This window comes from Hyperolius riggenbachi, chromosome 5 (genome assembly GCF_040937935.1).
Source record: "Hyperolius riggenbachi isolate aHypRig1 chromosome 5, aHypRig1.pri, whole genome shotgun sequence".
Taxonomy (NCBI): domain Eukaryota; kingdom Metazoa; phylum Chordata; class Amphibia; order Anura; family Hyperoliidae; genus Hyperolius; species Hyperolius riggenbachi.
The window spans coordinates 107,967,036-107,979,778 of NC_090650.1; the positions used below are offsets into that span (position 1 = coordinate 107,967,036).

At 45.1% G+C, this 12,743-nt stretch overlaps 1 protein-coding gene across 7 annotated transcripts in view; it reads right to left on the bottom strand.

Moving 5' to 3' along the window:
* Positions 1–12,743, bottom strand: part of SATB1 (SATB homeobox 1) — a 248,252-nt gene that overhangs the window by 134,229 nt on the left and 101,280 nt on the right. For 2 of the 7 annotated variants that reach the window (XM_068236103.1, XM_068236104.1), the window contains exon 1: positions 829–2,647. The exons of 2 other annotated variants lie outside the window; for them this stretch is intronic. The gene's annotated coding sequence lies outside the window, so the exon portion shown is untranslated. Of the gene's footprint in view, positions 1–828; positions 2,650–12,743 lie in introns of those variants that run through there. 3 more of the 7 variants (XM_068236109.1, XM_068236107.1, XM_068236108.1) reach the window with 3 other exon arrangements.

The window sequence follows — 12,743 nt, forward strand, 5'->3', positions numbered from 1 at the left end:
AAGTAGTGGAAAGCAGTGTTCAGATAACATTTAAACACCCAGTACTTTTGATGGCATGCTAATTGCTCTAATGGGTCCCATTCTCCACAGATAAATTGCTCTTTTTTTTCACCCATTAAAATTCACAGGAATTTAATAAAAAAAAAGTTTGTTTTTTTTAAAGAAAGTAATTTTATATATTAAGAGCATAGAGGCAAGAATACTACGTACAGCTCTACGGAAGATGTTGGAGCTATATAAATATAGTAATAATAATGATAAAGAGTAAAATTTGTCCGTTAATAAATAAGCGTTGTTGTATTACATTGGTACACAGGATTAAATGTACACTATTGAGAATACATTATATAGAATTTAGCACCTTTTAACGTCTACTCACTCATAATCAATCAAACATCACAAAAATGTAGAGGTTAGGAGAAACATTATCTCAATATATAAGAAAGCGGTAATATGTAGTTATACAGCACTTTGTAATACCTTCATATATAAAAACACAAAACAAAATATAATGGTTAAACATCAGTGCAGGGCCAAAGTGAAACCTGCACTGTGCTATTACTCCTGCATTTCAAAACAGCTATCACAGAGCACATTTGTGCAGTCCCTGGAGACTCGGTAAGCCTGGGGAAGTTACAAGCCTGGGCTGCAGGCTGATGCAGCTCCCAATCCATGTGTCAGGCACTACTCCTGACCAGGAATTCCCTTTGACCTTTTAAAGAGACAAAGGAGCTACATTATCACAACACACAAGACACACAGGTGCAAAACTTTCACTAGAACTATCAGAGCGCTCGACACTGTCAGAAAGAACATGGCAACACTCACCACTTTACAACTTGACACAGCATATAAATGTGTGAGGAGAGCAAGACTTGCTTCCTTGGTTTATGGAGAACAAGTAGAAGCTGGGGTCCTATAGCAGCAGATCTGCAGGTGACTTCCCCTGACAATGCTTGTCTTCTTTGCTATTTTGTTTTATGTTTGTGTGTTTTCTTTATAGGATTTCCCCAAAAATAGGGGAAAAGCCCAAAAAAATAACAATCAATGTCAAGTTATAGGAATGAACAGCGATGTCAAATGAAAACGTGGACAAAACAGGAGAGAAAAGGGGGGAGGAAAGGGCTGGCGTGAGGATGGAACTGTAGATTAAGAAAGTGTATTAATCTTTCATAAAGAGATGCTCGGTGGAAGAAGAAGAAGCAATGCAGCAGCAGCTGGTGACATTCAGTCTGGAGAGATGTCCAGGAAGCTCGCAATCAAGTCAAACAGCAGCATAGTGAAACACACAGATCACTAGAAAGGGATGAGATGACTACAGATGGTGGGGTTATTAAAAATAATAATCATGCAAGGGAACCATAGATGTAGTCAGTGTCACTGTCATCCACTCCCTGACAATGACCATCAATCAGCACCAAACTTTCTCCCCGGAAATTAAAAAAAAAAAACAGATCAAGGAAAGAAGGATGTGGAGCTGAACAACGCTGGTGGCTTCCCACTTTTACAAGCTGGCAGTAGTTGACAGGTGGACCAGTCTTCTCTCCATGTATAAGTAGATGGGAGGTAGGCTTGAAGGGGTGGGAGCTAAACACAGATGGGGTTGGCGATGGAGACAAAAATAAATAAATAATAATAATAATAAAGGAGAAGTCAGAAAAGTGTGAGAAGCTTACTCCTTCTTCTCCATGGAAGGAGAGAGGAGGAGAAGGAGGAGAGGGGGGATGAAAAGCTCAGTAGTTTTCTCAGAATAAAAAGACGACTCTTCTGTTCTCAGTCCTGGGCTCACACAGCTCTCCTCCTCTCTTGGCTAAGATCAGGTGCAGGATCTGTTCTTATCAGTTTTAAAAAAGCTCTCCTCTCCTGGTTTCCTGCATTATTAAACAATGGGTGCGCAGATGATAAGCAGTTGTTTGGCTTGTTGTTGGATTTTTGTTGCTCTTTTCCAGGCCAGGTGGTTGTTGATGCAGCAGCAGCGGAGGATGTGTGTATGTTGTGCTGTGTTGTGTTTGTCCAGAGCTGCCTTGCTTCTCTCTCTCTCTCTGCGTTTCTGTGTCCCCATTAAATTATTAGTTGTATTGACTCATCACTCCTCCTCCTCCTCCTGCTCCTGCCGCCGTTCCCTGCTCTCTTTTGCTCTATGATTGCTCTCTAATAAGGATGCTGCTGCTGCTGCTGCTCCTGTAGATGCTGCTGGTGCTGCTGCTGCTGAGCCTTCTTCTTCCTCCTCCTCATTTTAATACAAAATAACAGCAGGCAGGCATGCAGGCCACCGCCGGAGCCCCGGTTCCCTTCCTGCAGCCCCAAGCCCTTCCCTGGCGGCCCCGGATCAGCCGATGTCCTGGGAGAGAGACAGAGGAGGAGGAGGAGGAGAGACATGATGAGAGGGGGAGGAGAGCAGCCAGCAAAAGGCTCGGAGAAAAGCGGACAGAAAGAAACAGAGCAGACGAGAGGGGACAGACAGGGCTACGCTCAGGGAGGAGGAGGACAGGGGAGTCAATTGGGACTTTTAAAAAAGGCAGGTGAGAGTTGCAGGATGAGAGGGGAGATGGATGAGGGGGAGTATCAGGGGGGGAATTGGGATTTCCGGACGCGCAAGAATCTCTAATCTTCTTGATTAGAGTGAGGCGGCTGCGCGGAGATTATACACAATAGCCAGAATAACAGGGAGCAGTGTGCGGGGAGGGAGGGAGGCGGAAAGGCATGGCCGGGGAGGCAGGCTGAGCTCACACACTGACACATAGAAGGGAGGGAGAGAGGGGGAGGAGGATCCAGCCACTACCACGGCAACTCAGCAAACCTTGCCCAGCTTAACCCCTTCACAGGGCTCTCTCTGTTTCTCCCAGGCTGAGGAGGGAAATGTGTGACAAGTGCAGCCACAAAGTTACGATTTGCAGGAGAGGGACACAGGCAGCCAGCTGCAGAGGTGACAGGAGAGATAGAGCTGTCACTTCTCCCTGCAGCCACAGGACACTCCTAGCTCAGCTGCTGCTGCTGGGACCTCGAGAAGTATGTGCTGCTTATAATCCAATCTCATTGTGCTGTTTGCAGCCTGATATATAAGCACACTGGCTGAAATCTGATCTATCTTGAGAGAACCTCAGTGTGCTGCTTGTAATCCAATATATGCCTAGAGAAGGTCACTTTGATGGGTATAATCTGATATATATCAAGAAAAATGGGATGAATGATGTCCCAGATATGCCTAGTGTAGGTGCAGATATGCCTAGTGTAGGTGTTTGTGCTGATTATAATCTGATATATAACTATAGGAGCTCACTGTCCTGATGATAATCTAACATATACCTATAAAAGTACTCTGTGATGATGATAATCTAATCTATACCTACAGAAGCACTCTGTGCTGGTTATAGTCCGAAATATACCTACAGAAGTACTCTGTGCTGATTATAACTCAAGATAAATTTACAGACATACGCTGTTGTGATAATCTGAGATATACCTACAGAAGTACTTTGTGCAGAAGTACTGTGGGCTTGTTATAATCCGAGATATACCTACAGAAGTACTCTGTGCTGGTGATAATCTGAGATATATCTACAGACGTACTCTGTCCTGGTGATAATCTGAGATATACCTACAGAAGTACTCTGTCCTAGTGATAATCTGAGATATACCTACAGAAGTACTCTGTGCTTGTTATAATCCAAGATATAACTACAGAAGTACTCTGTTCTGGTGATAATCTGAGATATACCTACAGAAGTACTCTGTGCTTAATATAATCCAAGATATAACTACACAGAAGTACTCTGTTCTGATGATAATCTGAGATATACCTACAGAAGTACTCTGTGCGTGTTATAATCCGAGATATACCTACAGAAGTAAACTGTTTTGGTGATAATCTATGCTATACCAACAGAAGTATTCTGTGCTGTTGGTTATAACTAGTAAATTTACTGTCAGTCCATAAAAAAGTGTTTTATTTTCCCTGTCCCTGAAGTCCATAGAGTCAGTAAAAAAGGGTCTGTAAAAGAAAGCTAATGCCAATGTTCTAATGACAGCCACAGATAAGGTATTAGACAAAGGTTGAAGTTGCAGACTGTCTCCTCAGCCCTTTCCCTCTCTCTTCACCTGAGATACCCCTAAGGGTTCATAAAAAAAAGTTTTTTCTGCACTAATGATCTAATGACTGCTTGTGCACAGTCACTCATAGGAACTACTGAATGTCCATATCTACAAAAAGTTGTAGGTTTTCTCTCTTCAGTCCTTCCCCCTCCCCTTTTTCCCTGGGTCAGACACAGGCTAGGGAATGGGATGACTGCTGTCTTGCCAGAGAGAGGAAGGCAGGGAGTACACTTATAGTATAAGATTATCACACAGAAATGTGTACATAATGAAAGGCTAGGTTCACAATGGGCATTGCATTCCCTGTAAATGCAGAAACATAACAGAATAGAAAAGTCGGTCACCGCACATTATCTGCTCGGTGCATCGCATACAGTGAAGCATACAGTATGTTTCACTGTAACGGTTAATGCACGTGTTTCTGGTAATGCACTACATACATTTAAATGTTGCATAGAAGTTACATTGCAGTATAATGTTCTGCATTATAAGGCGTCCAGAACACTACACCGCATCACCCCGCTGTGAACATATTCTGTCTATGGGACACACAAAAATCGCATTACTGTGTGATTTGCAATATGATTTCATTCTTCCAGCATTCTGTATTGGAGGTGGCATGCAATGTGCATACGATGCTATCCTATCGTAATTCAAAAACACATGCAAATGACATGCATTTTAGAGAGAATTAAAGGAAAAAAATTAGATAATGATTTTTTTCGCTTGGTGAATATTAAAAAACAAAAATGAATGAAAAATGTACAGGTGCCCCAGGACTTGGGAGTGAAGAGAGAGGAAGGAGCAGCCATCGCTGAGAGTAACGGCTGCAATTGGGCCACGGACAGGTGAGAGGAGCTTAGTCGCTCATTGAATCAAACACTGCTAGTGTCGTGCTCCTGACCCACTGCCGATCGGCCAAAATTTTCTATCTGGCCAAAAATCAGTTTACCAGAAATCATTTGAGGCATAGATTTCTAGCAGATTACAATGTGATCCTGGAAAAGCTCACTATGTGGATAGAAAATGAGGTATACCTAGTGGAACTACAAGGAGAAGCATGCCCTTTCAGTCTACATCCCAGTGTACAAACAGACCAGCACACTGTGTTGGTTTTACTATAATTTACGCCTAGAAAATAGTGACAGAAAAATTCTCAACCTAAAGGAGAGCTCCACCTAGTGACACATAATAGCCCTGGGTATGAGTTTTCTACTCACTGAGTCCCAGCCACAAGAAGAAATGTTTTTATAAAGTTGCAGAGACCAGTTTCACCAGTTTTACACCATCTATTGGATGCATTTCCCTTGCACTTCCAGTTGAGTGCTGCCTGTAGCCTTCATAACATGAGATGAGGCAGAAATGCCCCAACAGATACTGTAAGGGCACCCCTCAATTTCACATAAAGATTTTTGTTGAGGGTTGGCACTCATAGATTTTTAAAAGCACGCCTGCACTCATCTTCACCTAGTATTACTGTACACCAATAGGTAGAGTCCTACTTTAAGTTAAACTCCAGAAAATGTTTAAAGGGAAATCAAGGTGAGAGTGATATGGAGGCTGCCACATTTATTTCCTTGTAAACAATTACAGTTGCAAGACAGTTCTATTGATCTTCTGGGATACATTATGTCTGAGTCAAAACCCTGGAACAAGCATATGTCTAATTCAGAGTCAGCTGAGTCAGATTACCTGAGCTGCATATACTTGTTCAAGGTCTATGGCTAAAGTATTAGAGACACAGGATTAGGAGGGCTGCAGGCAACTGGTATTGTTTAAAAGGAATTAAAAATGGCAGCCTCTGTACCACTCTCACCTCGGGTTCCCTTTAAAGAGACTGTAACAAAAAAAAAAAAGTTCCCATGGGGGGTACTCAGCTCGGTAGGGGAAGCCTCTGGACCCTATCAAGGCTTCCCCCGTCCTCCTGTGTCCCACGGCGGTCTTGCTGCAGCCCATGGAACGCACGGCTGACAATTTGTGAGGCTGTGCAATATTTACCTTTTCTGGCTCCAGCAGGGGCACTGTTGCGGCTCTCCACTCGTAAATAGGCGATCTCTGTCGGGTCCGCTCTACTACACAGACGCAGGAGACTTGCGGTTGTGCAACAGATCGGGCTGACAGCGGTGGGCTATTTCCGCCTATCTCCCAGCGGATAGCCGATACTGCGCCTGCGCTGGAGCCGGGAAGGTAAATATTTACATCCTGTTCGGAGGGGCACAGCGAGACCACCTTGGGACACAGGAGGACGGGAGTAGCTTCGATAGGATCCAGAGGCTTCCCCCTACCAAGGTGAGTACCCCCCGGGGAACTTTTTTTTATTACAGAGTTTCTTTAATGTTAGTTTTAGATACTGCGTAAGGGGGTTAGATAGTGGTCATCATCGCTCTAACACACTGATGAAGCCCACGTCATAGTGGGCGAGGCTTGTGGACGTCGGGCTGGAGGAACTGCCTGATGTGGTACGCTAGTTACTCTAGCTCCGAGCCGGCACCGCAGAAGAATCCTGGCAGACACAGGTACCTGTGACCCACAGTCGCCGCGGTAATCCAAATCTGGTATTGAGCCCACAGCAGAGAAGGTAAACTTATACCATAAGCTGTAATGGGGAAATCGACATGAGAGATGTTTATGGACCTTTGAACTGCAGTTTAGTGGATTCTCTGTGGAGTTGCTTTGGCCGGATGGCTGCTTGTAAAGCACTATTTGCACATAAATCTTAAAGGGAACCAGAGACGCCAGAAAAAAGATTTTATACATACCTGGGGCTTCCTCCAGCCCCATACGCACGGATCGCTCCCACGCCGCCGTCCTCCATTTCCAGTATTAGCCGGTTCCGGGTCCCGTAGTTTCGGCCAGTCGGCGTGAGCACGTGGCCAATTGTCCGCATCACAGGGGCTCCCAGCATACGCTTACGCGTGCGGCTGCATACTGAGCAGCCTCACGCGTAAGGATATGTAGGGATCCCCTGATCATGCGGACAATTGGCCGCGTCCGCCGGAAGTGACAGGACCCGGTACCGGCGGATCCAGGAAGAGGAGGATGGCGGCGTGGAAGCGATCCAGGCTTATGGGGCTGGAAGAAGCCCCAGGTATGTATGAAATCTTTTTTTCTTTTTCTATGTCCGGCGTCTCTGGTTCCCTTTAACATATGGACTATTGAACTGTGAGTTAGCAGACATTTTCTGCACTGGAAATCTCAGGATTGTCTTTAAGGAACTCAGGAATTGCATAACTTGTGCTTCCTATAGAGTAATTACATGCGCATACAGTATAGGGATCGGCCGATCCAAGTCTGGTGTGTGTGTAGGATGAGTGGTGGAATGCGTGCATCAGGAGAACTCCTATGACATATGCCCATGTCCTTTGGTTTTAGGGGTTTGGGGGGTTTGGATGGTTGGTGGACACTACTATTTTTCTACCAATAAAATAATAATTTTTGCATAAAGATCATTGAGGGCGGTTGTTTATAATATATCCGAACTGTTGTGTTTTTCAACCTGCCTTCCTTCAGGGTCCCCTGAGCTGAACTTAGCTCAATTAGGGACTTTTGCACCTGTCATATATTTTTGAAATTTAGATAGTGGCGCTCAGTCAGTAATTTGGGTGTCATAAACAGACAGAGCCCAAATTAGGATAAAAACAGCATAATTGGGCTGCCAGCAATAGCAATAGCCGTCCTCTAGTGTCAAGGGCGATCTGGAGGGGGAAGAGTAATGGAACTTTTGCAGGATGAGGGTGAGACGTCTTTACCCTGTGCCCAAATTTCCTGGCGCCTTAATCACATGTATACGTTCGATCCTCCTTTGTGTTTTTTTATTGCTGATGCTGCCCCAGTCTAGAAATTCTTCCTTGACTTTCTGACCTTGCCTTGCAGGAATTAAAGGGGAATTCCAGAGGAAAATAATATTTTACGTGGACACTAAGGGAAAAAAGTGCCCTGTGCAGTAGAGCAGAGCCGATCTGGCAAGGCTATTCCCTAGAGGAAGCTTGTGCTGTGTCTGGGCAAGAGCACAGATAGGAAAATATTGCTGCATGCTGTTTGGGGGCTGCCAGCACTGGATCCCTGAGGCTGAAGAGGACAGGGGAAGCCTTATTAACCACTTGCCGGCCAGGGGATTTTTCAATGATCGGTGCTGCGTGGGCTCTACAGCCCGCAGCACCGATCAGGAGTGCAGCAGGGCGATCAGACTACCCCCCTTTTTTCCCCACTAGGGGGATGTCCTGCTGGGGGGGTCTGATCGCCGCCGGCTGCATTTGCTTAGCGGGGGGGGGGGCTCTTCAAAACCCCCCTCCGCAGCGTTCTCCGCCGTCTCGCCGCTGCCTCCCTCTCCCTCCCCCTGTGAGCTGCGCAGGACGGAATTGCCGTCCTGCGCATTGAAGGATAGGCTTCAGCCTATCATATGCCGGCGATCCCCGGCCAATCAGAGGCCGGGGATCGCCGATCTGCCTTACGGCGCTGCTGATTTTTTCCCCGCCTGTTTACATTTTGCCGGCGAGCCGCGATCGGCGGCTCTCCGGCTGTTCACGGAGACACCCTCCGTGAACTGACATGGAAAGGCCGCTCGATCGAGCGGCCGTTTCCATGGTAACCTGCAGACGACCAGTTTATGCCAATCGGCGTTAGCTGGTCGTCAAGAGGTTAAGATCCAGAGGCTTCAGTACCCCCAGGGACAGTATTTTTTTCTTACAGGATTACTTTATCTTTGGATAGTGTGAAAGCAGGTCAGAAGCTCAGTTTTTGGAAATCTTTGCTGTTTGTGTCGCCATCCAAATTTCCATAACTCCCTGTCCAGATAAGAAGTGGGAAAATCTTTTAAAAAATTCACTCGACTTCACTCACCCTTTGTGATGCTGTAGGCGGGCTAAGTAGACTTTTGACCTTTATAAAAACTTCACTATTTCAAAAACTATAAAAGATAGATGATTTTTCCTGCTCAAGTGAGCTCACACACAGAACTAACTAGTTTCATTCCTTTAGGTAATTATATGGGGGATGGGTGATGATATTGCTTTGGAAAAAATAAGTGCTGTTATCTTCAAAACAAAAGCAGCACAAATCTTATTTTTTGCAGCACAAATGGGCACAAACGTAGCACTAACCAAACATGATGGAATTTTCATTTTTACTGATTGTAGTGGGGTAGCTTCACAGAGCTATGCAGCTAATCTAGTCAGACTTCAGTCAGAAGCATATGAACTGCATGCTTGTTTAAGGTCTATGGCTAAAAGTATTAGAGGGAGAGGAATAGCAGGACAGCCAATCAATTTACAATGTTTAAAGGGAAGGTTCAAGCAAAATAAAAAAAATGAGTTTCACTTACCTGGGGCTTCTACCAGCCCCATGCAGCCTTCCTGTGCCCTCGTAGACACTCACTGCTGCTCCAGTCCCCCCGCTGGCAGCTTGCCGACCTCGGAGGTCGGCGGGCCGCATTGCGTACATTTTTATGCATTCCAGCTAGTGCAGGAACATTAAAACATACATTTTTACGCGTTACTGGTTCAATGCGTAAATTTTTACACATTGAACCAGTAATGCGTAAAAATGTATGTTAATGGTCCTGAACTAGCGGGAATGCGTAAAAATGTACACAATGCGTCCCGCCGACCTCCGAGGTCGGCAAGCTGCCAGCGGGGGACTGGAGCAGCAGTGAGTGACTACGAGGGCACAGGATGGCTGCATGGGGCTGGTAGAAGCCCCAGGTAAGTGAAACTCATTTTTTTATTTTGCTTGGACATTCCCTTTAAAAGGAAATAAATGTCAGCCTCCATATCACTCTGCCTTCAGGTTTCATTTAAAATATATGCAGGGCCAGTTTTAGACTTTCTGCTGCCAGAGGCAAACTTGTGAGGATGACCCCCCTCCTCCAAATTGGAATGATCGCCAAGCACCCGACAATTTGCACTGCATGTTATCGCAAATCTCTTGCCATCACTGCAGTGAGATCACTGCCATATACTGTATATTACACTAGCGCTTACACTCGAACACGTCAAAGCCAGCGCAGGAGATTTGGGAGCAGCCGGCGCCTCCATAGACCGTAATAAGAATTACGGGTATAGCGGCGCACAGTGAGTAACTTCGGCGCTGTCAGAAGACGGAGCTGAAGTTACTTTTAAAACACTATAGCAATAGCTGGAAGCAGAATTACATCATTACTCACCATCCACATGGACCTGGAGGGGGAATAGTAATTAACACAGCCGGGACTTGTGCAGCAGCAGGATCAGCCATATACAGGCTGTATCCTGCGCCCAAGTCTCCCGGCGGCGATTTCAGTTGTACGCCTTACACTAGGCAGTGTGGTGGCCATGGTCCCTGTATACAGAGAATTGTAGGAGGAAAGCATCAGGCAAGAAGGTAAGTAATGGAAGATATCCTGCACTCTGCTGCTTTCTGTTGCATCTGCCACTAGGAGCTGTTGTATTACTAGCACAACCAGGGACACATAAGAGCCTGCATCCACTGCTACTTAGCACCCACAGTAATTGCCACCAGGGATTCTCCTTCAGATTCCGCAGAATTTAATAACCACGGTATTAATATTTACGGTCCAAAATTGGCATTTCCGATTAGGTCCCAGTGCTGAAACGGGCCTGTGGAGGTGAAGCCTCTTTAGGACCTAGAGGCTGCTCTATCCTGAGGTGAGTTCCCTATATGGGCACTTTTTTCCCCTCAGGTACACTTTAAGATCAAAATGCAGATATGCATTGCTTTGCTGTTATTTGCAGAGCAAAGATACTGCATTTTTGTTACAACTGAGATCAGATCAGCAGGGATGTATTTCTGGAAAGGCCAAAGAGTCCATGCCCTTGGACACTGAAAAAGCAGAAGGGCAGAAGAGTGGCAGAACTTGGGGAGAGATAAGATGCCACATGTCAAAATAAATTATCTCTCCTGTTCCAAAACTGCCCCGGTTTTGCTGTACACACAGCCTGAATTCCAGAGCTCCATTCCTATTCCTTACTTCCTGGTGTGCGATGAGACAGTTCTATCTCCTGATGACCTAGGAACATACACAAACTTCAGTTTAGTGCCAGGGTTGTAGAGAAGAATTTCTGATGTGGCAAGGTTTACATTCATGGGAATATCAGCTCCACTGTACAACTCAAACTGAGCTGAACAGTATAGCTGGTCAGACTCTGTTAATGCCATTCCTTCTTCTCGCTCCCCTGGACTCCTGAATCTTAAACAGAAAGAAATAAGGGTTTTTCCCCCTAGAGAAATGTATGGCAGCCCCCTCTGAGCTAAAACTTAACCCATTGCTGGCTTATTTTGAAGGTAGCTGTACTGCAGTATTGTACCATGTTAGCCATCAGAAAAAAAAATCAGTAAAAGCATTAATTCTGAAGAATGGATAGCAATAAAAGGGTTACACTTTCCTTCTCAGGTAATTGTTGCCTTTTGATAGCTGAGCAACAGGTCTCTGATTACAGGAGAGCAGAGAGGGAGATGAATGCTGCTTATTTCCGACAGGCTCGATCTGATTTTCAATCGTTTTTCTGATCGACTTATAGAAGTGATTGAAAAATCAATTTGATCAACCTATCTGATGGGAAATTGCATGGTGTGTACCAGGCATTAGGGACTCAATGCTCTGACAATAAATACAATTATTTTTCAGATGAACAAAAGCATACACACATATACATGAGTCACTAAAATGGGGGGTGGTTGGTGGCAGCGAGCCTTCGGAGCTGAAGAGTACAAATCCGGCCCTGCAGATCACTGATGATTCTGTTATAGAGACAAAACTGAAAAATTCAAGAATTGCTAACATGCTGCCAAATACACACCAGACTGAAAACCCAGGCACACATATCTGATTCAGTATCTAGCCTCGAAGAAAATGCCTTGAAAGTACCAAAGACGCTGCTAGTTCCTGCAGAATAAAGCAGGTTTTGAAACAAGCTCCATTCAACATAAGCTAATATTCAACACAAGGAAGAGATTGGGGCATGTCATAAACTTCCAATTCACTAAACCGCACTGAAAGTAAAATTACCGACTGGTAAGGAAAATAGACTTGTGCGGTAAATACCTCAAGAAATGTCAAGAAATTGCAATTGACAAAGATTAAAGCATTCAGTAAATCAAGTAAAAGTATTCAGTATTTATCTACAGCTCTGGCCAGCCGGTAGCTTACAATCTCCATGCGGTAAGAGTTGACAGTTTTAGCAGACAGCCAATAGGGAGAGCTAGACAGCCAATAGGGAGCGCAACATAGTCCTGCTTCTTAACCCGGGTCTACATGAAAAGGGCGCCGGTAAAAAAGGGCGCCTGGTGGAGCCCATATATATACCAACTTCGGCTACAAAAAAGGCACCTGGTGTAGCCCATATAAACTTCGGCTACAAAAAAGACGCTTGGTGTAGCCCATATAAAAACTTCGGCTACAAAAAAAAGGCGCCTGGTGTAGCCCATATAAAAACTTTGGCTACAAAAAAACTCCGGGATGTGTTAATTACTATTCCCCCTCCAGGCCGCCATGGATAGTGGGGGAATGAAATAATTCGGCTTACAGTGCTTGTAGCCCATATAAAAACTTCGGCAACAAAAAAAAGTCAATAATATGGGCTACAGAGGGGCACCTTACTGTAGCCAAAAAAAATATGGGCTACAAAGGGGAGCCCGCTTGTAGCCGAAAACCTTGT